The following is a 24,938-nucleotide window of genomic DNA, read 5'->3' as shown; positions in this document are numbered from 1 at the left end:
CAGAATTGATGACCAAAGGTTCAATTGGAGGTTCAAAAGGAAGGGCCGGTACACATTAACGGAACTTAGTCAAAAGGCGAGGCCCTCAATAGCCAGTCAGAGGACCTCTTGCACAGACCGGGGTCCCCTGGACAGTGAGGGGCGTCTTTGCGAGTCAGCTAACTGCGACCACCAAAACCGAACGGTCGGTTCCGCGCCAGTCTGGACCCTGGGGTCCCTTAACAAATAGGGGCATGGCCGGGGCCTGCAAATGCCAATCTGAAACCTTTTGCAAGGTACCCCTTTGGTACCTTGGTACCCCCCCCCCCCCCCCCCCAGGTGGGAACCCTGTCAGACCCCTGAAACAGTGAAGGGCTCCTGTGCTGGTCAGAGGAGTAAAGTACCTAACAAGGGGGACCCTATGTCGGCAGTGGGCCCCAAGTCGGCCAGGGGCACATTTGCTGAACAGGGACAGAAGCGGGACCCCAATGTCAAAAGGCCTCTTGCCTTGCTCAAGGACCCGTTGACAATGAGATGGAAACATGAAAAATGGTTATGCAAGGGCTCACACTCATCGACACAGTGAAAAGAGCCTGTATCAGTCCGAGGCCTGAGAACCGAACGAGGGATCCTATGCACCATTCCAATTGAGGGTCGGTAAGCCGAGGTTGGTGTCTTGCCGTCACGTATTTGACACCCCCTGGTTAGTAATGGATCATTTTGTGTCAGTACGTGCCCCGCTGCTGATCCTGTACCTATCCCCACGTCAGAGGCCTGGTAGGCATCAGGGTACGGGGACTGGTGCTATGCGCCTAGCCCGTGAGGGCTTCTGGATCGACCAGAGCACCCCACGGCCCCCCTTATCGCTAAAGTAGCAGCTGCTAGAAAACCCTGTTGGGATGCTGGTTTTGTCACCGACAGCGTGTCTATGTTGGTGACCTGAGCCGGCCTTGTGTCCGACCGGTGTCCTGGTGGTGACCTGAGCCGGCCTGTTCCGACAGCGTGTCTGGTAGTGACACCTGAGGCCGGTCTTTGTTCCGACAGCGTGTCTGGTGGGTGACCTGAGACGGCCTTGTCCGGAAATGCGTGTTCTGGTGGTGTACCTGAAGCCGGCCTATGTTCCGACAGCGTGGTCTGGTGGGATGTACCATGAGCCGGCCTTGTTCCGACAGCCGTGTCTGGGTGGGTGACCTGAGCTGGCCTTGTTCCGACAGCGTGTCTGGTGGTGACCTGAGCTGGCCTTGTTCCGACAGCGTGTCTGGTGGTGACCTGAGCGGCCTTGTTCCGACAGCGTGTCTGGTGGTGCCTGAGCGGCCTTGTTCCGACAGCGGTCTGGTGGTGACCTGAGCTGGCCTTGTTCCGACAGCGTGTCTGGTGGTGACCTGAGCTGGCCTTGTTCCGACAGCGTGTCTGGTGGTGACCTGAGCTGGCCTTGTTCCGACAGCGTGTCTGGTGGTGACCTGAGCTGGCCTTGTTCCGACAGCGTGTCTGGTGGTGACCTGAGCCGGCCTTGTTCCGACAGCGTGTCTGGTGGTGACCTGAGTCGGCCTTGTTCCGACAGCGTGTCTGGTGGTGACTGACCGGCCTTGTTCCGACAGCGTGTCTGGTGGTGACCTGAGCTGGCCTTGTTCCGACAGCGTGTCTGGTGGTGACCTGAGCGGCCTTGTTCCGACAGCGTGTCTGGTGGTGACCTGAGGGCCTTGTTCCGACAGCGTGTCTGGTGGTGACCTGAGCTGGCCTTGTTCCGACAGCGTGTCTGGTGGTGACCTGAGCTGGCCTTGTTCCGACAGCGTGTCTGGTGGTGACCTGAGCGGCCTTGTTCCGACAGCGTGTCTGGTGGTGACCTGAGCGGCCTTGTTCCGACAGCGTGTCTGGTGGTGACCTGAGTCGGCCTTGTTCCGACAGCGTGTCTGGTGGTGACCTGAGCGCGGCCTTGTTCCGACAGCGTGTCTGGTGGTGTGACCGGCCTTGTTCCGACAGCGTGTTGGTGGTGACCTGAGCTGGCCTTGTTCCGACAGCGTGTCTGGTGGTGACTGAGCGGCCTTGTTCCGACAGCGGTCTGGTGGTGACCTGACCGGCCTTGTTCCGACAGCGTGCGGGTGGTGACCTGAGCCGGCCTTGTTCCGACAGCGTGTCTGGTGGTGATGAGCCGGCCTTGTTCCGACAGCGTCTGGTGGTGACCTGAGCCGGCCTTGTTCCGACAGCGTGTCTGGTGGTGACCTGAGTCGGCCTTGTTCCGACAGCGTCTGGTGGTGACCTGAGCCGGCCTTGTTCCGACAGCGTGTCTGGTGGTGACCTGAGCCGGCCTTGTTCCGACAGCGTGTGCGGGGTGACCTGAGCCGGCCTTGTTCCGACAGCGTGTCTGGTGGTGACCTGAGCCGGCCTTGTTCCGACAGCGTGTCTGGTGGTGGTGACCTGAGCGGCCTTGTTCCGACAGCGTGTCTGGTGGTGACCTGAGCTGGCCTTGTTCCGACAGCGTGTCTGGTGGTGACCTGAGCGGCCTTGTTCCGACAGCGTGTCTGGTGGTGACTGACCCGGCCTTGTTCCGACAGCGTGTCTGGTGGTGACCTGGTCGGCCTGTTCCGACAGCGTGTCTGGTGGTGACCTGAGCCGGCCTTGTTCCGACAGCGTGTCTGGTGGTGACCTGAGCCGGCCTTGTTCCGACAGCGTGTGTGGTGGTGACCTGAGCCGGCCTTGTTCCGACAGCGTGTCGGTGTGACCTGAGCCGGCCTTTTCCGACAGCGTGTCTGGTGGTGACCTGAGCCGGCCTTGTTCCGACAGCGTCTGGTGGTGACCTGAGCCGGCCTTGTTCCGACAGCGTGTCTGGTGGTGACCTGAGCTGGCCTTGTTCCGACAGCGTGTCTGGTGGTGACCTGAGCCGGCCTTGTTCCGACAGCGTGTCTGGTGGTGACCTGAGTCGGCCTTGTTCCGACAGCGTGTCTGGTGGTGACCTGAGCCGGCCTTGTTCCGACAGCGTGTCTGGTGGTGACCTGAGCCGGCCTTGTTCCGACAGCGTGTCTGGTGGTGACCTGAGCCGGCCTTGTTCCGACAGCGTGTCTGGTGGTGACCTGAGTGGCCTTGTTCCGACAGCGTGTCTGGTGGTGACCTGAGCCGGCCTTGTTCCGACAGCGTCTGGTGGTGACCTGAGCCGGCCTTGTTCCGACAGCCCTGGTGGTGACCTGAGCCGGCCTTGTTCCGACAGCGTGTCTGGTGGTGACCTGAGTCGGCCTTGTTCCGACAGCGTGTCTGGTGGTGACCTGACCGGCCTTGTTCCGACAGCGTGTCTGGCGGTGACCTGAGCCGGCCTTGTTCCGACAGCGTCCCTGGGGTGACCTGAGCCGGCCTTGTTCCGACAGCGTCCCTGGTGGTGACCTGAGTCGGCCTTGTTCCGACAGCGTGTCTGGTGGTGACCTGAGTGGCCTTGTTCCGACAGCGTGTCTGGTGGTGACCTGAGTCGGCCTTGTTCCGACAGCGTGTCTGGTGGTGACCTGAGTCGGCCTTGTTCCGACAGCGTGTCTGGTGGTGACCTGATGGCCTTGTTCCGACAGCGTGTCTGGTGGTGACTGAGGCCTTGTTCCGACAGCGTGTCTGGTGGTGACCTGAGCCGGCCTTGTTCCGACAGCGTGGGTGGTGACCTGAGCCGGCCTTGTTCCGACAGCGTGTCTGGTGGTGACCTGAGCTGGCCTTGTTCCGACAGCGTGTCTGGTGGTGACCTGAGCTGGCCTTGTTCCGACAGCGTGTCTGGTGGTGACCTGAGCCGGCCTTGTTCCGACAGCGTGTCTGGTGGTGACCTGAGCTGGCCTTGTTCCGACAGGTCTGGTGGTGACCTGAGCCGGCCTTGTTCCGACAGCGTGTCTGGTGGTGACCTGAGCCGGCCTTGTTCCGACAGCGCGTCTGTGGTGACCTGACCGGCCTTGTTCCGACAGCGTGTCTGGTGGTGACCTGAGCCGGTCTTGTTCCGACAGCGTGTCTGGTGGTGACTGAGCTGGCCTTGTTCCGACAGCGTGTCTGGTGGTGACCTGAGCTGGCCTTGTTCCGACAGCGTGTCCGGTGGTGACCTGAGCTGGCCTTGTTCCGACAGCGTGTCTGGTGGTGACCTGAGTCGGCCTTGTTCCGACAGCGCGTCTGGCGTGTTACCTGAGCGGTCTTGTTCCGACAGCGCTGAACGAGGCACAGGACATCTGCCTGCACCTGCGGCGCGTGGTGACGCAGATCGAGGCGGTGGAGTCCGCCGACCTGACGGACGTGGACGTGCTGCTGCGGCCCGCTCATCCACACCGTCTGCCTCGTCTGGGCCAACTCGCGCTACTACAGCACGCCCGGCCGCATCATCGTGCTGCTCCAGGAGATCTGCAACATGATCATACACACGGTCAGCCGCGCTCCACCCTGGTATTGCGCTCCGGCGGTTGCTCGCTGCCTCGCGGGGCCTTGGGCGGACTGGAGTCTGGCCTGCGCACTGGGCATAATGAAAGAGTGTATGGGTTCTCGGAGCCAGTGTCGCTCCAGCGTGCGTGACAATGCAAGTGCACGTAACGTGTAGCATCAATATGAAAAGTGTTTGCTAACACGCAGTTCCAGGACATAGTTTCCCTCATTCGCGTGGGCTTTTTTTCTTAGCTCAGCTGTATGAAGTCTAGATCTCTATGGGGTACCACCAATGGGGAGGGGGGGGGGGGGGGGGAGGGGGGGGGGGGGTCAGAGCACGGGAAAGATGCATGTATTTTCCGACGTCTGTGCTCATCGCAGGATGTCTCATCGCTATTCGGGTTGGCGTTTCAGTCCCGTACGTTTCTGGATCCGGGCTCCATATTCCAAGCCGAGGCGGAGAGGCCGTGCAGAATGTATACACCACACTACGAATGTTGAAGCTGTTCAGGTAAGCTGGACATTCGTACCTTTCCGGTAAATTTTGTGTGGAACCTCAGGAAGACCAGTATCGTGCCACCGCGTACCCCGGGGTCAACGGGATCGTCGGACCTCTCAGACACGAGACACGAGACGAGAGACGAGACGAGACACGGCACGAGACGGCAAGACACGAGACGGCAAGAGCGAAAGAAAACGACGCTCCTGCTGGTCACCACAGTGAAACGAAGGCGATAAGGTTCTTTGTGCCGTTCCCACAGACACGTCTATGAAGAGTACAAGGAGAAGCTGCCCAAGTTCTTCCCGTCGGCGGAGCTGGTCAAGCTGTGGGAGTTCCAGCCGGAGCTGGTGTTCTCCAGGTTTAATCGGTTCTTCAAGCGTCTGGAGACCATCAAGGTGCGAACGAGAGCTGTTAAAGCCGAGTGCGGCCCCCGATCAGCTCCGCCGTTTCCGTGATTACGTCACTGAGTGCTCGGCGGGCGCTCTGGGAGGATCGTCGGGTAGGCTGGCGCTGCCTCTCGTCATGCGCAAGCCGCCTCTCGTCAAGTCGACTGGGTTTAGTAACACTGCGCTTCTTGACTCCTTCGCCCATGCCGGTTGGCTGCAGGAGTTTTTCGAGTCGTCGCTGGAGTTTCTGAAGCTGGAGAAGGTTGAGATCGGCGGCATCCGGGGCAAGGCGCTCAGCTCCGAGGTCCTGGTCGTGTTCAACCAGTTCAACGAGTATTACGCCCCACTTCGCGGGACAGGTAAGATCACAGAGCTGTCTGAAATCACTCGGTTCCACGAGCCGTAGTTATGCGTCGGTACGGCCCATTCAATGTCTGGTTTGTCCGAATGGAACCGCCTAAACAGAATTTTTTTCTTGCGCTGAATCTTGCACTTATGCGTGTGTAGCGGTGTAGTACGTAATATTCTACGACCTTGATTGCAACGTCACGGGTATCGCGGCCGTCGCGAGCGACGCTGGCTGTGGGCTGACTTCGGCGCCGCCCGGCCGCCCTGCCCCGTGTCCGGGCGTGCGGCCGGTCTGCTGTCGGCTGGCGCGCGCGGTGACACGGCGCCGCTGCACCGGCCGGCAGACGTACGACAGCCTGGACCCGGACGACGAGTCGTTCGTCGCCGACTACGAGACGTTCACCGGCCACATCCTGGACCTGGACCGGCGGCTGGCCACCTGCGTCTGCCAGGCGTTCGACGACTGCGTGTGCAGCGAGTCGGCCTTCAAGGCGAGCCACCTCCGCCGCCGCCGCCGCCATCTCTCCCGCTCAGCGGCGCCGGCCGACCCATGCGGCCGTCTGGCCCGCGGGTCCGTCGCCCAGCTCGGCGGGGGCAGCTGTGGGGGTTTGGGCAGGAGCGCTGCGACTTGCCGGGGATCGGGCGGGTGGCCACAGGGAGCGGGAGGCCGGTGGTTACCGCAGACACCGTCGTTTTTGTCTGCTCGATGTGCGACAGCTGTCTGATTGAGTTCTGCCTGGGGGTTATGGCGCCGTCTGAATCAGCACTGATTCGCGCAAGCGGGTGGAAGTTTTGACCGATGAGTGCCGGTTCGAACGCTTATAAAGCCTTCGCCTATGGTTTGCGCCACGGTTTCAGTTGATCACTATGTGCGGCACTCTTCTGGAGCGGCCCGTCATCAAAGAGGACTTCGAGCCCAAGTACAGTCAGCTGCTGCAGATGATTCACGCCGAACTGGACGAAGCCAAGGTCGGTTTACGCGGGAAAGAAGGTTGGTTTACGCGGGAGACAAACTCGTGTGAGCACCAACCCTCTTGTCGTCTGCCTGGTGTGCTCACATGGATGTCCGGCCTTTAAGAGGCAGATGCTAAAAGTGACGTGGGTAAAGCGAGCGACCTCCGGCACTGAGCACGCCTGGCCGCGGCGGCCAGGTGGTGTACGACCGCCAGATGGCGCTGGCCGAGGCCGGCTCCCTTCAGCTGGGGCAGAACAATGCCCGCCGTGGCCGGCACGCTCAAGTGGATAGCCGAGCTGCGCGGACGCGTGCAGGGCACCATGGACAACTTCCGCGGCCTGGAGCACCGTGAGTGGGGGCGCCGGGGGGGGGGGGGGGGGGCGCCACCGGCGGCTCGGAGCTGTCGATGGCGGGCGCGCCGGCACCGATGGGGCGCACGCCTGCGGCTCGGGGTCGGGTCACTTGGCTGGGGCTCAGGGCACGCGGCACGGTGGGCAGGTGTTGTTAATGGAAAACCGCTCCGAAACGCGGCAGCCTTATACCAGCTGTTTAGAGCGCACTGCGATAAGGTCAGAAATGTGTCCGAAGTGCGGCTGGAATGTTTTTTTTATGCCCGTTTCCACGCCCGTATGCCCGTAGAGCTGGGGCATAAGTGACGCACGTAAAAAGTTCGTTACTTTACTTAAGAGACACCTCGCACCGAGGACCACAAGATGACTAGGCTTTTCCGTCCAGGAACGCTAATTAGCGGAAACAGCATGGAGTAATTAAATATATGTTCACCACGTGGCTATTTTTCGACGTGCAGGTATGTGTGGGCCTGCAACTCGCTGCATTTTGTGCCTGTGCTCGTGTTTGCTCGTCTCAATTGGTGGCGCAAACTAGCTCAATGTCTGAGGCTGCTCGCTATTCAATAACGTTATCAGTGTTCAACTGACATTGCAGGCAAGTTGGAAAACCTCTGCTGCCCGAATGGTAAATGCGGCTACGTGTTTCAACACCCTGCGGACCTGTACAGCTGCTGTAATATTGCTTTGCCGTCATGAATTGGACACCGGAATTCCAACGGACGGCCGTTCCATGCTGTAAAATGCTCGCTTCTCTACGCCTTCGTGTATCTCACATGGTGTGACCCTTATATCTCGTCGATGGTTGGTAGACCTATTGTTAGTGACCAGAGCCATTCGGCGTACGTCACTTTACGCTCCTTCAGCTGAGATATGTCTTTACCCTTACATGCGTATGACATCTCATACACTGTAGAAGCTGTACATATCTTCATTTTGTTCGCCGAAGCCGTAGACCCTTGAGATACGATACCTTCGCTTCCGCTAACTGGACTGGGTCCGCTGTTAGCTTGGTTAAGTCGATGGGGACATACGACTGTGTAATACATCCACCGCGGCTGGATTGAGCGGCGGCCATTCGGTCCCTGCGCTGTGTATATGCTGGCACTAGGCGCTGATGTAGCCTGGTACGGTAAGCAGGTGAAGAGCGGTGCGGCGCACGCTTCTCCCGACCGATATTCGTTTCGTCCGCGAGTTGCCGCCCACCCGCGCTTGTAACAAGCGCGCTTGTTAAGCTAAGCTGACAAGCTAACGGCGCGCTTGTTGAAACACTGGAACAGCTGTGAAGGGCAGATCCAGCATCGAGGCCTCAGAAACACGCTTGGAGTATCACGCGAGCTAAGCGGAGACCGGTTCTAGAAAGAGAACAACATTGTTTTTTCATCGCCTTGACATCCCATTGTCACCAAGCCGGTTAGACACGCTCGATGTATGTATTCGTTGGTTAGTTTCAGTTCAAATACTCAATGGCAGAGGCAGTCGCGGTTATTACACCCATTTCGTATTGTTTCTTTGAAGCCCACTTTCAACGCAAGCTGTGGCGTGCGGTGCTCGCGTGACCAAGGCAGGGTCTAGCTCGAATAATGATAAGTCCGTATCATGTTTGCATTTACGTGTTGCGAACATTAAAAACGCAATTCTCCCGCTCAGGAAACAAAATCAATTGCATCAGCGCAAACGCAGGTCGTCATTTTTGCCCATTTTGCCAACTGCCATTTTACCCGATGATCGATTTAGACATTTTGGCCCTTGGACGGCCAGGAGCTGGAGAGAGTGAGGGGCTGATCCGTCCCGGACTAACAATACCTTGAAAACGTGACCGTTATCGTGCGCTGGCTTCTGATGGCTCCTTGTGTGGCGCGGCATGGGTTGGACCCGTTCGTGTTGTGTTCAGTGTGACCTGAATCGGACCGTGTCAGGGGGGTGGAACGTGGCCTGGACCGGACCGTGTCAGGGGGTGGTGGAGCGTGACCTGGATCGGACCGTGTCAGGGGGGGTGGAGTGTGACCTGGATCGGACCGTGTCAGGGGGTGGAGTGTGACCGGGATCGGACCGTGTCAGGGGGGATGGAGTGTGACAGGGATGGGACGGTGTCAGGGGGTGTGGGAGTGTGACCGGGATCGGACCGTGTCAGGAGGGTGGAACATGACCTGGATCGGACGCGTCAGGGTGGTGGAGTGTGACTCGGCCAAAACATGTACGACAAGTACGACGATCTGATGCGCTGCTGCTCGAACGGGAGAAGACGGTGATGACGAGTGGCAGGGCGGCGTGACAAGTCAGATCCAGGAGAAGCTGAAGCTGCGCTCATCACGCGCACGCACAAGGCCGTGCATACCAACTTTGACCCGCAGTGAGCGCCGCCCGCTGACGGGCGCGGGACCGAACGGGGACCGAGGCCGGGGACCGCGGGACGGCGGACGGTGGTCCCGTGGCAGGGGCGGACAGGCCTCGCACACATCGGCGCGCTTTGGGATGTTTGGCGTGGGGAAGAAACTGAGTTGCGATGCTGTGGGGTTGTGGGGCCAGCGGGCTCACTCTTGGCTCTGCTTCGTCCGAGTGAAGCATTGACGACACTGCTACACCGGCCATGATCTTCTTGGAGAATGGCGATCTGAGCAGGGCTGTGGGCTGGTAACAGCTGATATAGTCCTGCTGAGGCGGCCGGCTAATCTGAGCGCGACTCTGGCTGGTAACAGCTGATATAGTCCTGCTGAGGCGGCCGGCTAATCTGAGCGCGACTCTGGCTGGTAACAGCTGATATAGTCCTGCTGAGGCGGCCGGCTAATCTGAGCGCGACTCTGGCTGGTGACAGCTGATATAGTCCTGCTGAGGCGGCCGGCTAATCTGAGCGCGACTCTGGCTGGTGACAAGCTGATATAGTCCTGCTGAGGCGGCCGGGCTAATCTGAGCGCGACTCTGGCTGGTGACAGCTGATGTAGTCCTGCTGAGGCGGCCGGCTAATCTGAGCGCGACTCGGACTGGTGACAGCTGATGTAGTCCTGCTGAGGCGGCCGGCTAATCTGAGCGCGACTCTGGCTGGTGACAGCTGATATAGTTCCATTGTGGCGGCCGGCTAATCTGAGCGCGACTCTGGCTCGTGACAGCTGATGTAGTCCTGCTGTGGCGGCCGGCTAATCTGAGCGCGACTCTGGCTGGTAACAGCTGATATAGCCCTGCTGAGGCGGCCGGCTAATCGAGCGCGACTCTGACTGGTGACAGCTGATATAGTTCCATTGTGGTGGCCGGCTAATCTGAGCGCGACTCTGACTGGTGACAGCTGATGTAGTCCTGCTGAAGGCGGCCGGGCTAATCTGAGCGCGACTCTGGCTGGTAACAGCTGATATAGCCTGCTGAGGCGGCCGGCTAATCTGAGCGCGACTCTGACTGGTGACAGCTGATATAGTTCCATTGTGGTGGCCGGCTAATCTGAGCGCGACTCTGACTGGTGACAGCTGATATAGTTCTATTGTGGCGGCCGGCTAATCTGAGCGCGACTCTGACTGGTGACAGCTGATATAGTTCTATTGTGGCGGCCGGCTAATCTGAGTGCGACTCTGGCTGGTGACAGCTGATATAGTTCTATTGTGGCGGCCGGCTAATCTGAGTGCGACTCTGACTGGTGACAGCTGATATAGTTCTATTGTGGCGGCCGGCTAATCTGAGTGCGGCTCTGGCTGGTGACAGCTGATATAGTTCTATTGTGGCGGCCCGGCTAATCTGAGCGCGACTCTGGCTGGTGACAGCTGATGTAGTCCTGCTGTGGCGACCGTGAGTGTGCCAACGTTGCGTCACGTGACGCGCCGACGCCGCGCTGCCGGGCAGCTGGTGAGCATCCTGAGGGAGGGTCAAGTACCTGCGGCAGCTGAACCGCGACGAACGTACCCGGCGACGCCGGCCAGCATGGACGACAACTCGGAGATGTACCGCCAGTATACCTCCAACCTGGAGCTCATCTGCACCTCGTGAGTGATGCCGCCGTCACCGGGAGCGGCTCGGCTGTAACAGCTGCCGTTCCTCAGCTAAGTGACCTGTCCAGGCCGCTCGGTGGGGGTCGCCATGTGGCTGGTGTGGCCGTAAGATGTTCAGTTTTTGGTGCACTGGTCACGAACCTTGCGACTCTTTACTCATACATGACATCCAGTCTGGGCTCTGGTCGCGCTCAGTGGTCTGCTTAACAACTGCATCTATTGTGTTGTAACAAGTCTAGTCTCCGCTGAACAGCTGTAACAGCCTGCAGTTTCGTGCGCTTTAGGATAACCCGGTCTCTGCTCCACAGTTACAATGGCCTTCGTCACAAACACCCAGCCCGTGGAGTTCCAAGCTGATCGAGAGCCAGATGAAGGAGATCGACCAGCGACTAGCAAGAGCTGAAACCGATCTGTGCTGGACCAGCCCTGGTCTGGCAAACGATGGAAATTGCGCTCCGATCGCGTAGCTAGCTGCCTCCATGGTTGTTGTGGTTCTGACTCAAGCGTTTTGGAAGCAGCTGCGATTTCAATGAGGCTTCGTTAATCTCGGTAGCCTGGTGTTGAGATCAGGTCGTAGTTACGTTTTGTCGCCCGTGTACACCCTAGCCTACGTCCTCGCTCTCGGTTGCCGTTCGAGATTTGATGTGTGGGGCGACATGGCCTGTGAGTGATGTGCTGCGGTTTCTGCAGGCTCAGCGCGGTCATTGTAACTCGTGTCTGCAGTTTTGGTGATTCTTGGATTCAGCTAGGAGGCGTCCCCGTCACCGACCGTTGCAGATTCATGCGAAGGGCAGAAGGCAGCTCATTCCAACACCTTAAATCCAATCAAAAACGCGCGTCACACAAAAACCCTCCTGTGTTGACGGCCAAGTTATGAGTTTGAAATTCCGATTCATCTAAACGACTCCCTGGGTATGAGCCGCCTCGATGTGTGCGCTGATCAGATGACTCATTTTCCAGATGCTTGGGAGTACATCAAGGGAACTCGTGACCTTGTGATGGATCTCTCTGAACGCGTTTCCACGTCTCAGAAGAACATCCAGATTATAAGGGGTGGGTGTTTGTTAGGATCAGTTACTTTGACTACGTGCTTTACCTTGTTGAGATGCTGATGACGTAACAGATCACGCGGAGTTCCTTCACTTGCCCTCCACTTTTGGCTGACTTCAGCGCCCTCTGGTAACTGACCTGGTGGTCGTTTTATTATGCAACTAGGGTCAAATGAAAAAGCTTTTCCTTCGGGTCAGTCATACCATCATGTCAGCAGCCTATAGGGCTTGCTAATTATATTTTGACCAGACTCATTGTCATCAAGATTTGTAAACGTGGTCGCGGCTCTTGTTGCAGGAAGGGTAAAGCGACGACATGTTTTTCGTTGCGTTTCGATCAATGGCTGTAATCAGAATGTATGATAGCGCCTGGACGCACGTTTCCGACTTTCCAGATATGCTGTTGGTGTTTGCCTCTAAGCCTCTATTTGAGAGAAAGGAGGATCGGACCAACACGCTGCTAAATCTGGAGGAAAAGGAGGAGAAACTGAAGAAAACGTATGTCATCCGACGCCGAGTCGTGTTAGGCGTGCACTGGCGTGGATTTGAGGCTCTGCTTCCGTGCTGCTTGAGGTCTGAGGTTATGATAGTGACGCAAGCGTCATGTGATTAAGTTGGGAGTTCTGTAGTTTTCTCTTTGCACAGCTGAAAGCTAAAACACTTTGGTGCGATAATGGCGATGTGCAGGCCAGGGAGGCGTGGGGGGTGGGGGGAGGGCATGCCGCTTCCCCCAGGCTAACAGTCTTACATTAGACACAGCGATTTCACCAAATTCGGTCCTACTTCGCAGGGGCTCGGAAACATTTGGCATTTTCCCTCCCCCATAAATAAAAACTTTACTCGCGTACCTGGTAATAAAGCACCGTTTCCGCGACGTTTGGAGTTTTGCAACATTTGTGCTATGCACTTAGATATTCGCACAAGGCATCTAATTCACCTCCTTACCTCAGAGGGTTTTGAACGAGCAGAACGGTCGGCTGACCTGCTTCAATCTCCATGCTGACTCCTCGCTGGTGTGACGTGAAATTTTCGGGGGCACGCCGACTGACCATGGTCACACAGCGCCTGTTCTCGCCTTCTCTGAGCCGGCTGATAGATATGGATAGAGGTTCAAAGGTCTAGGGTTTGCATATCAAGCAAAGCTCCCAACAAATAAGATCACGGAAGAACAGTGGCGCAGCCAAGGGTGGCTCTTGGAGTTTTAGCCTCCCCCCTCCTCTCCCGCTGTCGCTACCAGCACAGTTTTCACGACGAAACTACTTAACATACTTCCGGAATCTGGTGTTCAGGGACACCCTGTTGGTTTCGATTTCACGGATGCTGCCATTGACAGCGCATACAGCGCATTGTATTGCAACGGCCGTGGATTGAGTAAGGACACTTGCGGATGACTGAGGGAAGGGCTGCGTCACGCAACTAAAAGAACTGTTAAAGGTACCAGGGATGAACTGACATTGGTAGCTCATGGATATGCTAGGTACTGTATCTATTAACGTTTGTGGGGGTCTGTGAGTCTGTTCGCAGTGCGTCAGTACCGTCAATGCGTCTGGGACTCGCGCGCAGAAAATTATCTCCCCGTCGCAGATGATGGTAGCCCCCCCTCCCCCTATCTCAGGATTTTCAATCAATGTAAGAGGCACTCTGACATTTGAGGTCACGGGCGTACGAGTCGGATCCTGGCCCATAATGTGGCCTACATGTAGTCCTTTAGGGCTTTTAGGTCCCGCAGCCTTCCAATCGGCCCCTTGATCGACGGACCCTTGATAGGGCCCCCGAGGGGCCTTTTGGTCCCTTCAACCTCCAATTGGGCCTTGATCGACGATTCGAAGGGCACTTCAGGCCTTATCTTCAAGCCCCTCGAACACTGTTTGACTCCGGCCCCCTTGCCAAACACGAAATCCCCTGTTAGGCGCTGCGGGCCCCTGGCCGACAAAAAGTGTCGGGGGAGGGGGGGGGGGGACTCATTGACTTAACGGCCGCGACCATCGTAAATCGGGGGGCCCCGGCCTTGTCCCTCCTTCGGAAATGGGCCCTCGGGTCCAGACCGTCACGGAGCCAAGCTGTCCGGTGCTGGTGGTGCCTGGCCATCGGTTCAGGGGCCCAAAATCGGCGCAAAGAGCCCCTGACTGGCGTTTGAGGGCCCGTTTGGCAGGACTGAACCCTTAATGCCACCTCCAGCCAGCCCTTCGGACCCTCTTTTGCGCCCCCCCCCCCCCCCCCCACACCTGGCTGAGCTGCCACTGTCGACCATCTTCTCTCAGCTGGTGGCCAGTGATTACTGCAATGTCTTCAGGTACGCGGCCATCACAAAGTCGGGCGAAAGATCCACCGGCTGGTGGCGAGAAACAAGATACACCTGAAGGCCGACGGGAAATCGCGCGCCTGGCGCCACTACGTGCACTTTGTAGACGGATGAGTGTGCACTGCGCACGGTGAGAGTCTCAGAGGGGAGTGAGAATCTGTGTTGTACATGTACGCTGCGGCGTCGAGCCGCCGCGAGGCGCTGTCGAGCCGCCGCGACTGCGCTCCGCTCCGCCAGGCATCGTGGTGCAGGAGTTCGTGAGGGTGGTGCAGTGCAGCCTCGGCTACCTGCTGGACAACACCGACCCGCGCGTCAACACCCAGCCGCTGATGGAGGCGCGTCTCGAGCTCATCGAGCCGGACGTGCTGTTCAAGCCCTCGCTCGACTATCAGGTGAGGCCGAACGCTCCGTGCAAAGCCTCGCTCGACTGCCGGGTGAGAGCCGGACGTGCTCTTCTCAGGCCTTCTCTCTACTACCAGGTGAGGGCTGGACGTGCTGTACAGTTCCTCGCTCGACTTCCAGGTAAGAGCCGGACGTGCTGTTCTTAAGCCCTCGTTAGTCATCCGGGTGAGAGCCGGATGATAGGCCTTTCGCCTTGCTGTCCTGAGAGGCTTTAACTGACCCGCCAACATTGGTGTCATGCGGCACAGCGTGTGTGGCTCCGTTGCAGTGCACGGAACCCCCAGACAAACACTACGGAAACAGAAAAAAAACCGCTTTTGCTGCTAACGTTGTAGTCGCGGGCGTGCTCTTTGAAATTGGGGGCCTGACCGGTGCTTTCTTGGCAGTGCGTAACGCGTGCTTCAAGGAAGCATCGGCGAGCGCCTCGCGATCAGCTCGCGGTTTGCAAGCACTGACCGGGGCACACTTTGCCAGGAGGAAGGCGGCTTTCTGGACATCACAGAGGGTGTTGTGTCCGACATATTCAACATGTCCACCTGATGAAGAAGCTGTCGAGGAAGGTGCACCAGAAGTCGTACCTGGAGGAGCTGGACGAGACGGAAACAGCTGAGCCAGATGCGCAACGCTCTGATGAACAATATCCCACTCCGTCATCAGCCCAGGTGAGAGGAGCGCGGTTGTCGGCCTCCGCTCGGTCTCTTCCCTCCGCCGGTCTGCGTCGTTTTCAGAGGCGGGAAGCTATGTTGTGGAACCCTGTTCCCGAAATGTGTGTATATGCTTGTAGATTACGTCGCCATCGCTCTCCAAAATCTGCCCGCGTATCAGTGATTGGACGGACTCGTGCTGTGTTGGTTTATTATGGAGTCCTTGATGACCAGAACCACTGCTGTGCTGCCTGATCCCACCGCCTTGTACCATTGTTGCTACCGCCTGATCCCACCACCGTGCACCACCGCCGCTGGAGCCGATCCCACCACCATGTACCGCTTGCTGCTGCCGTCTGAGCCCGCCACCGTGTACCGCCGCTGCTGCTGCCTGATTCCCACCACCTTGTACCATTGCTGTGGAGCCCGATCCCACCACCGTGTACCGCTGCTGCTGCCGCCTGATAGCACCACCGTGTACCACCCGCTACTGCTGCCTGATCCCCACCACCTTGTACCATTGCTGCTGGAGCCCGATCCCCACCACCGTGTACCGCTGCTGCTGCCGCCTCGATAACACCACCGTGTACACACGCTACTGCTGCCTGATCCCACCACCTTGTACCCATTGTTGCTACCGCCTGATCCCGCCACGTTGTACCACCGCTGCTGGGCGCCCGATCCCACCACCGTGTACCACCGCCGCTGGAGCCCGATCCCATCACCGTGTACCGCTGCTGCTGCCGCCTGAGCCCGCCACCGTAGGCCACCGCTGCTGCTGCCTGATCCCACCACCGTGAGTCACTGTGTGCGTCCGCGCCGCCAGGGCTCAAGAGTACAGGTCTTCGCTGGACCAGCACAGCTACCTGTGGACGGACACGACCGCAGCGAAATTTATGGCCCAGTTCCTCAGGTTAGTGCGGGTGCCCAATTCGGTCCAGGTCAGGCCCTGCCGGCCAACCGCTGTTATCGAAACACGCGGTATAAATGGGTTCAGTCAAGTTTGTCGGTAGAACATCGATAGGGATACACCTGTAGAACTCTTGGCTTCCTTTCAAGTCACACCGGATGGTAGTATATTTATTGGCGCAGCTCAGCGCCACTTTCATTTTGTGAAGTATTGTCGAGCTCTGCCTTTTCATCAGGTCAAAATGTTGTCACTCTTCAGTGGTTTGGTGCACTCTGCAATTCGCCGAAACTTGTGACAGTGAAGCGAGCCGCGTAGAAAGCAGCGCCAAAGGACGCCAAAAGACACTGGGCCGTTGGCTGGGCTTTGCCGGCCAGCGGCGGGGTGGCCGGTCGTCTCGTGACCTGGGTGCGGCCGGGCTGGCGGTCTCCAGGTACGGCCACCAGATCACGCCCGAGGAGATCGAGCAGTCGGCGAGGACGGCATTCCCGAGTCGCCGCCGACGCTCGACCAGTACAAGGAGCAGATCGACAGCTACGAGAAGCTGTAAGTCGAGATGGAGCGGGTGAAGCCCGTGGTCACGTTCGACACCTGGTTCCGGCTCGACTGCAAGCCGTTCAAGGCGGCGCTGCTCAACCACCATCAAGCGCTGGAGTCTGCTCTTCAAGCAGTACCTGATCGACCACGTCACTAACAGGTAACTCGGCTAGCCCTGCCCGTCTGGAGGCGCGCTGACGTGGATGGGTCAGCTGGGGTGAAACTGATGCCGGATGTGGTGTTGGTTTGCCACACTGTTTGCGCAGTTCGTGTTAGCTGAGTCTCATCAGCCCGGGCAGCCCGGTCATCAATCCGACCAGCAGTGTCAGTCACTTTGTCTGAGCACTGCCGCAGCTGAGGCTCCGGGCAGGACGGTGAACGGCGTAAGGTCACACCCGCGATGGTGCGCTTCGTTGGTTTTAATGTCATCCGGCCCAACAGTCGTGTTTCTTCCCATGACCTCTGCACCTGACACTGTGCCACACTGCTCCTGCACAGCCTGCAGGACCTGGCAGACTTCATCCACGCGAAAGACGCGGGGCTGGTGAATCAAGTGCAGGAGGGCGACTACCAGGGCCTGGTCACCATGATGGCCCACCTGCTGGCCGTCAAGGAGCGGCAAGACGTCACCGACAACATGTTCGAGCCGCTGAAGCAGACCATTGAGCTGCTGAAGACGTACGACGTCGAGATGTCTGAGGAGATCCACCTTCAGCTCCAGGTGCGCTGCGGCCGTTCTTACCAAATGGTTTACTTGCCCGGTTCTTCTTTCATTACGTGCCAGTATGATGGCATCGTTCCATTTTATGATAAGGGCCGAGTCCATTTTCCTCGCCAGATGGTGTGAACGACGAGCTTGTCGTGTTATCTGTGCTTCCGATTCAGTGCGTTGTTGTATGAGGATCATGCCATGTGTCTTGGGAAGCGACGTCCAACCTGCGAAGCGCTGCTGTCTGCAGACTTATATTCTGCAGTCCGCCTGAGCAGAAGCGATTATTCAGGCTACCTCAGAGCGCATGTACTGAGACTTACAACAACGAGGCGCCGTTTTGCGGGATTATGAATTATGCCATGGTTTGGCGTCTATGGATGCTGCCGTATCGGGATCATTTTGGGTGAATCGGACCGTGATGAAGCGAAGGCGTTTTTTAGCTGGAGTTCGCTGAACTCCAGAGCCGATTCGACAGCACACGAAATTAAGCAGAAGTCTGACTCTGGGACGTACGCTCAGGTCGCGAGAGTTTCCATGGCGAGGACGTCACCAGTACTAGATGCCGGTTGTGCAGCCGATGATCTGGGGGTCCGGGATGGCGCCTCTTATTGCCGCACCCGGTGTTTTGGCAAGAAAACCAACGGTAGTGTGCCCGCAAGGCTTCATGGGCCCCCTCCTCCCACTCACGACACCGCCCCATGCCCCTGCCTATAACTAGGGTGAGGGCTGTCGCTGCGGCGATGATATCAGCCCCGGTGTAACATGGTCCGGCCGTCTCACGCGTCAGGAGCTGCCGGAGAAGTGGAAGAACACGGTGAAGCTGAGCATCCAGGCCAAGCAGCAGGTGGCGCCGCTGCAGGCCAACGAGGTGGCCAACGTGCGGCGAAGCATCTCCAACTTCGAGCTGAAGCAGCACGACTACCGCGAGACGTTCCGCAAGCTACTCGTGTTCAGGTCAGCCGGCGCGACGCGTCTCCGGGCGCCGCCGGCGCGTCGCTGGGGCGGGGACGGCGCTCGTGGGTGACGGAGTTCGGTGCGACGCCTAGGTCCCCGGCCGTCGCCATCCGCCATTCAGATTCGCTTACGGCAGCGAAATGGTCGGCGTTTAGTGAGCTGGTTTCGGTACTCGGGTGTTGGCGCACGCATGTGGGTTAGCGAGGGCACAACGCCATCGACGCGCGGTGGTGGACGAGGCGCGGACGCGGTGAGCGCGGGGGTCCCTCGTGTTCACCGTGACGGTGGCTCGCTAACAGACCACAGTCAGCTGGTGCTGAGACGTCAGAGAGGTACAGCTCCTTCATGTGCCGTGAAGTGTCGCGCAATGCGCTGGATTGTCCGGTGTTTTCGGTGGTGCGTCCGTTCAGTTCGGCTCGCGTGCCTACCCTTCCAGGGTTCGGGCCTCAGAGAGCGTACGTTGTCGTACTTGTAGCGACAGTCAGTGCGTGCTTTCCAGGATTTGGGCCTCAAAGAGCATGCGTTGTCATACTGCAAGCGACAAGCAGTGCGTGCTTTCCAAAGTTCGGGCCCTCAGAGAGGGTACGTTGTCATACTGCAGCGACAAGCAGTGCGTGCTTTCCGCAGTTCGGGCCTCAGAGAGCGTGCGTTGCCATACTGCAGCGACAAGCAGTGCGTGCTTTCCGGAGTTCGGGCCTCAGAGAGCGTGCGTTGTCATACTGCAGCGACAAGCAGTGCGTGCTTTCCAGAGTTCGGGCCTCAGAGAGCGCACGTTGTCATACTGTAGCGACAAGCAGTACGTGTGATTGCTTGCCAAGCGTCGCTCGTGCGTGGGTGGGAACTGGCTGTGCTTGGCGCCCGCAGCTACGACTGCACGACCCCGTACGAGATTCTGGACAACACGCACCTGGTGATCAACGCCATGGAGGCGGAGCTCGCCAAGATCACCGCGTCTGCCGCCCTGTTCGAGGTCCAGATGCCCGACTTCAAGCAGCTCAAGATGTGCCGCAAGGAAGTCCGGCTCGCCAAGGTACTGCGCCGACGTTGTCTTCGCCGCGCATATGCGCCTGGAGAGGCGCCGGACCAGTGTCAGACGGGCCAGGTCGGGGTCGTAGTGGGGGTGTTCGGCATTCTGGACATGTGCTGAAGTGTAATGAAAGACAACGTGGCATTCAGTTCCCCGTGTTTAACACCGCCCCATTCGGACAATTTTTCATGAAAACTGGTGAGAACTGCTTGCTGAGTCCGTGCGTAATGCGTGTCTAGTCAGTGCTCTGATGCATACGGACAGCTCCTTCCGGAGAGTTCCTTTTGACATGGATGTGACCCCAAGTTCATTCCCTGTCCAGCTGTGATGACGTCACTGTCTAGGCACGTCTTGTCCCCTCGTTCGATAGCGTGAGGGTAACGTCCTGTCATGTTGTTAGAACCGCAGCGACCCCTATGCGTTCACAGCATCTCTGGGATCAAGTGAACATTGTCCTCGCCTGTATCGATGACTGGAAGAAGACGCCCTGGAAGGACATCAACGTTGAGAACATGGACATCGAGTGCAAGAAGTTCTCAAAGGACGTCAGAGGTACGTAACACTCGCTGGCCATCATACTCGTGACATCCTCTTCTCACTTGTTTTGAAAATGCTGTAAGTTGACATACAGTTTGTTCGACGCGTACTACTCGCTACTTTCCTGCAGCCATGTGTTTTCTGTCAGGTAATGCTTTTCATTCACTGTTTTTGTTTTCGCCTCTATGACATCTCGTAAAGCGACCTTTCTCACGAAGCTCTGCATGCGCTAAAGGAGAAACTATCGCTTCTGAACCGGTACTGGTGCTCGCAAAGCAATCTATAACGCTCTCGCCTTCGCTTTCGCCGATCCAGAGATGGGTACGTATCGCCCCAGTCTGACGAAGGCACGCAGAATGCCAGCTTTTGAGAACTACGGAAGTATTTGGCTTAGCTTGTGGGCCTGTCTCATGCACCTTTGACGGCACGGAATGAGTGAGCATTGTATACTGAAGTATAGATTCGCTGGCAGGGTGGGGTGAGCGTGTGTGCGTGTGTGTGATGTAACACAGGTTGTGGTGGGGGTTGGTATGAATCAGCGAGGGAGAGTTGCTTCCAGCGTGATTTCGGAGCACATGGGATCGGTATGAGTTCTTTTGAGCTGCAGGTCGTATGCAGGCCCCATAGACCCGAGTAATTACAAGCAGCCGCCCGTTGTACATACATGAGCGGGTACACTGTGCAGTGTACAAAGTCACTCCACTGGATGGCACACGGTTAACCGGCTTGTCTTCTCACACTGCCAGTACTTGGTCACTGCCTCCGTTTTAGTGCCTCGGGGCTTGGTTTGCCTGCATTGGAGCCCCCACCGACCACCCGAACGCTTGTGGCACTCGCCTCCTCACAATGTGTACATATGGGTGTGTGTCAGTGCCGGGCCCGTCGTCTCGCTCTGGTGGAGTTGTGGAACTGTATCGAAACGACGCTTTGCAGACTTTGCCGATTCTTTGATCGAAACGCGCGGAGGTCTCGGTAGGAAGCTACTTGCGAACAGATTGTAGTCAGACTTAAGATAATAGTACGGACAGAGGTAGTCAGGCGTAAGAATAGTACGGACAGATGTAGTCAGGCTTATGATAATAGTACGGACAGATGTAGTCAGGCTTAAAATAATAAAACATGAGCTCCCGAGCCGCTGACCGGCGCCGACTTAACGTCATCCTCAGAGAGATAACTTCACCAGCTGTGAGCCCGTCGTAAGACAGCAGCCAGCAAATAACTACAACGTCCTGTAGACAGCAGAGACTGCGGTACAACTGAGCTAAATCGCAGCTAGTTGTCACCTTCCTGGTAAAGGTTGGGTTCTGGCAGGATGACGCAAAATGTCAGCTGTCGATCCTTTTCCCCTTAAACTTACCTAGAGAACTCTAGGCCTAGAACTCTCCCTAGAACCTAGAACCTTCCCCTAGAACTCTAACCGTCTATTGCTGTCACTCGCATCCACAAAATATCAAACGTGCCTAAGTAGTGATCGCTTGTTTCGGTATATTTCCCACTAAATAGGCGTACAGTATTGAGTATGCAGTGCGAGTCGTGTGCATCTCATGCAGCGCGAGTCGCATGCATCGTGTGTGGTGCGCGTTGCGACGCAGCGTATGCGGTACGAAGCGTAGGCATCCTTGATGATCCGCATCGAAGCTGGTGTATTCAAATTACACCCGGGAGTGTAACTTTGACGCATTCTGATGCAGTCTCGTCACCTTAGCTCATCTGCTTGGCGTGGGAGCGCTGGAAATAAGGCCACCTCGCTGCCACCTGAGCGGCTGTTTAACATAGGTCATGAGGGGTTGTGGTGGGTGCGGTAAGCGGTCTGGCGGATGTTCGTTTCCTCGGGCGCTGCTGAACTGAAGCGGCGTCGTTCGGTCCATTTGATGTAATCGAATGACCATGACATTTGTACTTAGATCATTGCTTTAGGTGCACAAAAGCGACTGATGGTGCATTTCATTTTTGTTCACGAGCGCGTGTGCGGCTGTCAAAGATGTATTTGAAAGTGTGCTGTAAACGCGTTGCATCTGCGAGATGTCGCAGTGCGCCGACCAGTTAAAAAACTACATTCACTGAACGTATGCCATGAAGCCGCATCATGGCCAGCATGATCACGCCGTTAACACGGACAGACCTGCGCCGTGCCGCCAGCGGTAAGCTCTGCTGGCTGAGGGGGGGGGGGGGAGGAGGGAGGGAGAGAGGCCGGCCTGCGCCGGTGCGCGCCGCCGCCCGCGCGGCGTACCGGCGGCGATCAGCACCCGCCGACACGGCCAGGGGCCTTCACTAACCGCCCACTCCGCGAAAGGCATGGACAAGGAGGTGCGGGCGTGGGACACGTACACCCAGCTGGAGGCGACGGTGAAGAACATGCTGACGTCGCTGAAGGCCGTTCCGAGCTGCAGAACCCGGCCATCCGCACCCGGCACTGGAAGCAGCTGATGGTGGCCACCAAGGTGAGGGGACGGCGGCTGCCGAGGCCCGCCGCTCATACCGGCGCCTGGCCGGCCGCTCAGCCACGGCGACTGTGACACACAGTGGCAACGGCGGGGTCAACCTAATTTGGGTGGTGTCGGACGACATCCCGGTGGGCTGTTTGCCACTGGATTTGTGTGCCGTCGTGTTCCACAATGGTGCGGACTCTCCCCATTTGTCGCAAGTTTAAACCTCAGATGGAGGCACTAGTAGCAAACTGTTATTTCTATATTCTGACCAATGCCACTTTTAGGTAATGACATCTTAACCGTGCATACATACTTTAATTTTGAATGCAGTATGATTTTACATCATTTCACCGTTTGCAACAACGTGTGCCAATTAATGGTCAGTGAAAACGTTGACCCCGCCATGATTGGTTGCCCCTGTGGACCAGTCCAGTGCAATACAGCTCACTGGCCTGGGCAGCACCTCCTGTTACGTTGCTGCGTCCCTGACGGCTGTTGATCGCCCCTTCCGCATTTAGAGTAGGCATTGTCTCGATCAGCTAGCGTGGTTGGCTACATTGCTGGGTAGGAAGCACTTAACGGGAAGGTGATGGGTTGGGCACCTGTGTAATAGCTTATCGTTACGTGATTGAGTTAACCATCACTGAGATGCGGACCTTCCTGGTTTGGACGGTGAGCGCAGATCCAAAGATGTGTTACTTCGCGAAGTTCAGGACCCCAAAATGATAGCAATGAACGTCGGATGGCGTATCACTGAAAGCATGCAGCAGTGCGAGGAGATGAGCCCACATGGGCTTGACATGTATGTAGACACGCGCTGGGCATATATGTGCGTAACTAATGCTTCCTGGATGCGTGCCACGGGCGACGGGCCGAAGAATAACCAATAATGCCTTGAACTGTGTACCACAGCGACGTAACTTCATGCGGCGCATGTTTTTGGTAAGGCCGACGTAACCGGACTCTCACTGCATCTGTGCTGCCTGCTCCTCCCGCGTACTTGTCGGCCGGTGTGGTGGTGGCGTGGTGGGCTGATGTGGCTGCCGTCGGTCCGGGGAGCGCTGTGGTTTGGGCTTGGACCGCTCGTGGCGCATGTGTGGTGTGCTGGCCTGGCGCTGTTTGTGCACACTTTGTGCTGTGTGCAGTTTGGCTGTGCTTTTGTTTTACACTGTTGTTTTAATGGGGCGGGAGACAATTAGGGCATCTGAATAGCGACCAGCTTCACGGTATGCATTCACGTTTCGTTTATGACATGATAACGATGAGAAGCAGCTGACCGCACAAACCATTGACCTAGGTATGGAAAGGCTGTCAGCAGACGCATATTGCTCGACTAGATTATTTCTGTACGTGAAATGCATACTTCGGTCCCAATCCACTGGAACAAATCCCTTAACGTTACATTCACAGAAACTATGTTGTTTTTTGTTGCCATGATCGTTCTGGCTTTCCGGGCGTCGAATCGCCACGATAATGACCGTGAGCAGCTTACTAGAGTCACGGTATATACCTGTTTTGACTCCCTTTATGCCGGGGAGGTCATTCTTAAGTGGGAGATCACAGTTCGAGTATAGTGTTCATGGTGCCTTAGGCCTGCTAAACTGACCGTTTTCGTACTGAGTGCAGCTTCCGTGGTGGTGAGACTGAGGGGAGGCCGGTTAGGGTGCTCAGTTGGAGGGCCACGGCCGCCGCCCGTTTCGCTCCCCTCCCCCCCCCCCCTTCGACGCCCGTTGCACTGGCAGGATCCGATCTGCAACTGGCGTTGGCGCATCAGTCTTATCCTGGAAGGGTCAGGTCAAGGACCGAGGCTCGAGGTTGCACCCAAATATCGACAGAAAATGCTAGGACAAAGTTACGTGGGGTCAGCAGTCATTACCGACATGTTGAAACCCCGACTGAACTAGCGGATCATTGCGACGATGTGCTCAAGCTCGGACCGGTCCTGGTCCGTCTACGCCGTGCCGTGCCATGCCGTGCCGTGCCGTGCTGTGCGGCAGCCGACACGCTGCAGGCGCCGCCTCCGTGCTGACGGCCTTCCGGCCCCGCTCAGCCGGGCCCGGCCGACTCCGGCACCATGTCGGGCCAGCCGGCGACGCAGCGTCTGCGGGCGCTGGCGCGGCGCGGCCGGCGCGCCGAGCAGGCCGCCCGCCGCCGCCGCCGGACACGGCCGCCCTCTCGTCGGGTGGCGCTAGCGCTCAGCCGCCTCGCGGCCGGTGGCGACGACGTAAGTGGGCCGGCGGGCGGCCGGCGCGCTCCGCCGCCGGCCGGCTTCTGCATGCGTCTGACGGGCCGCTGCGACAGGTGGCGTGCCGCGGCCGGCGCCGCCGCCGGCGCGCCGACGGCCGCCTCGCTTGGGCCCTCCCGGACCAGGTGAACCCGACGCCGCGCCCCGCCCCGGCGCCCTGTACAGAACGCTTCTGCGGCGGCTGACGTCACCGCGACGGTCATGGTCAGCGTGCGGTCGATGGGACTTCGACCACCGTTACATATCGTCAACAGCGCTGAGCTCATGAACTGTTTCCGATATCGATTAGGCTTGTGCATGGTCAACTTCTGGACTCGGGGATGATCATGGACGGACG

The 24,938-nt window shown here is 57.9% G+C and overlaps 1 long non-coding RNA gene and 1 pseudogene across 1 annotated transcript; both read left to right on the top strand.

Annotated features, from left to right (window-relative positions):
• The window catches only part of LOC119095130 (dynein beta chain, ciliary-like), a 63,048-nt pseudogene that overhangs the window by 8,248 nt on the left and 29,862 nt on the right, over positions 1–24,938 (top strand).
• On the top strand, positions 11,206–14,243 carry LOC119094873 (uncharacterized). Its single transcript, XR_005093831.1, has 4 exons — positions 11,206–11,285; positions 11,817–11,909; positions 12,301–12,403; positions 14,199–14,243. It is a non-coding gene; the product is annotated as an uncharacterized LOC119094873 (long non-coding RNA).

The sequence above is a fragment of the Pollicipes pollicipes genome, unplaced genomic scaffold (genome assembly GCF_011947565.3).
Source record: "Pollicipes pollicipes isolate AB1234 unplaced genomic scaffold, Ppol_2.1 Scaffold_4219;HRSCAF=4965_pilon_pilon_pilon, whole genome shotgun sequence".
NCBI lineage: Eukaryota > Metazoa > Arthropoda > Thecostraca > Pollicipedomorpha > Pollicipedidae > Pollicipes > Pollicipes pollicipes.
The sequence above is the reverse complement of the archived record's forward strand: the minus strand, read 5'-3'. Positions and strand labels throughout refer to the sequence as shown.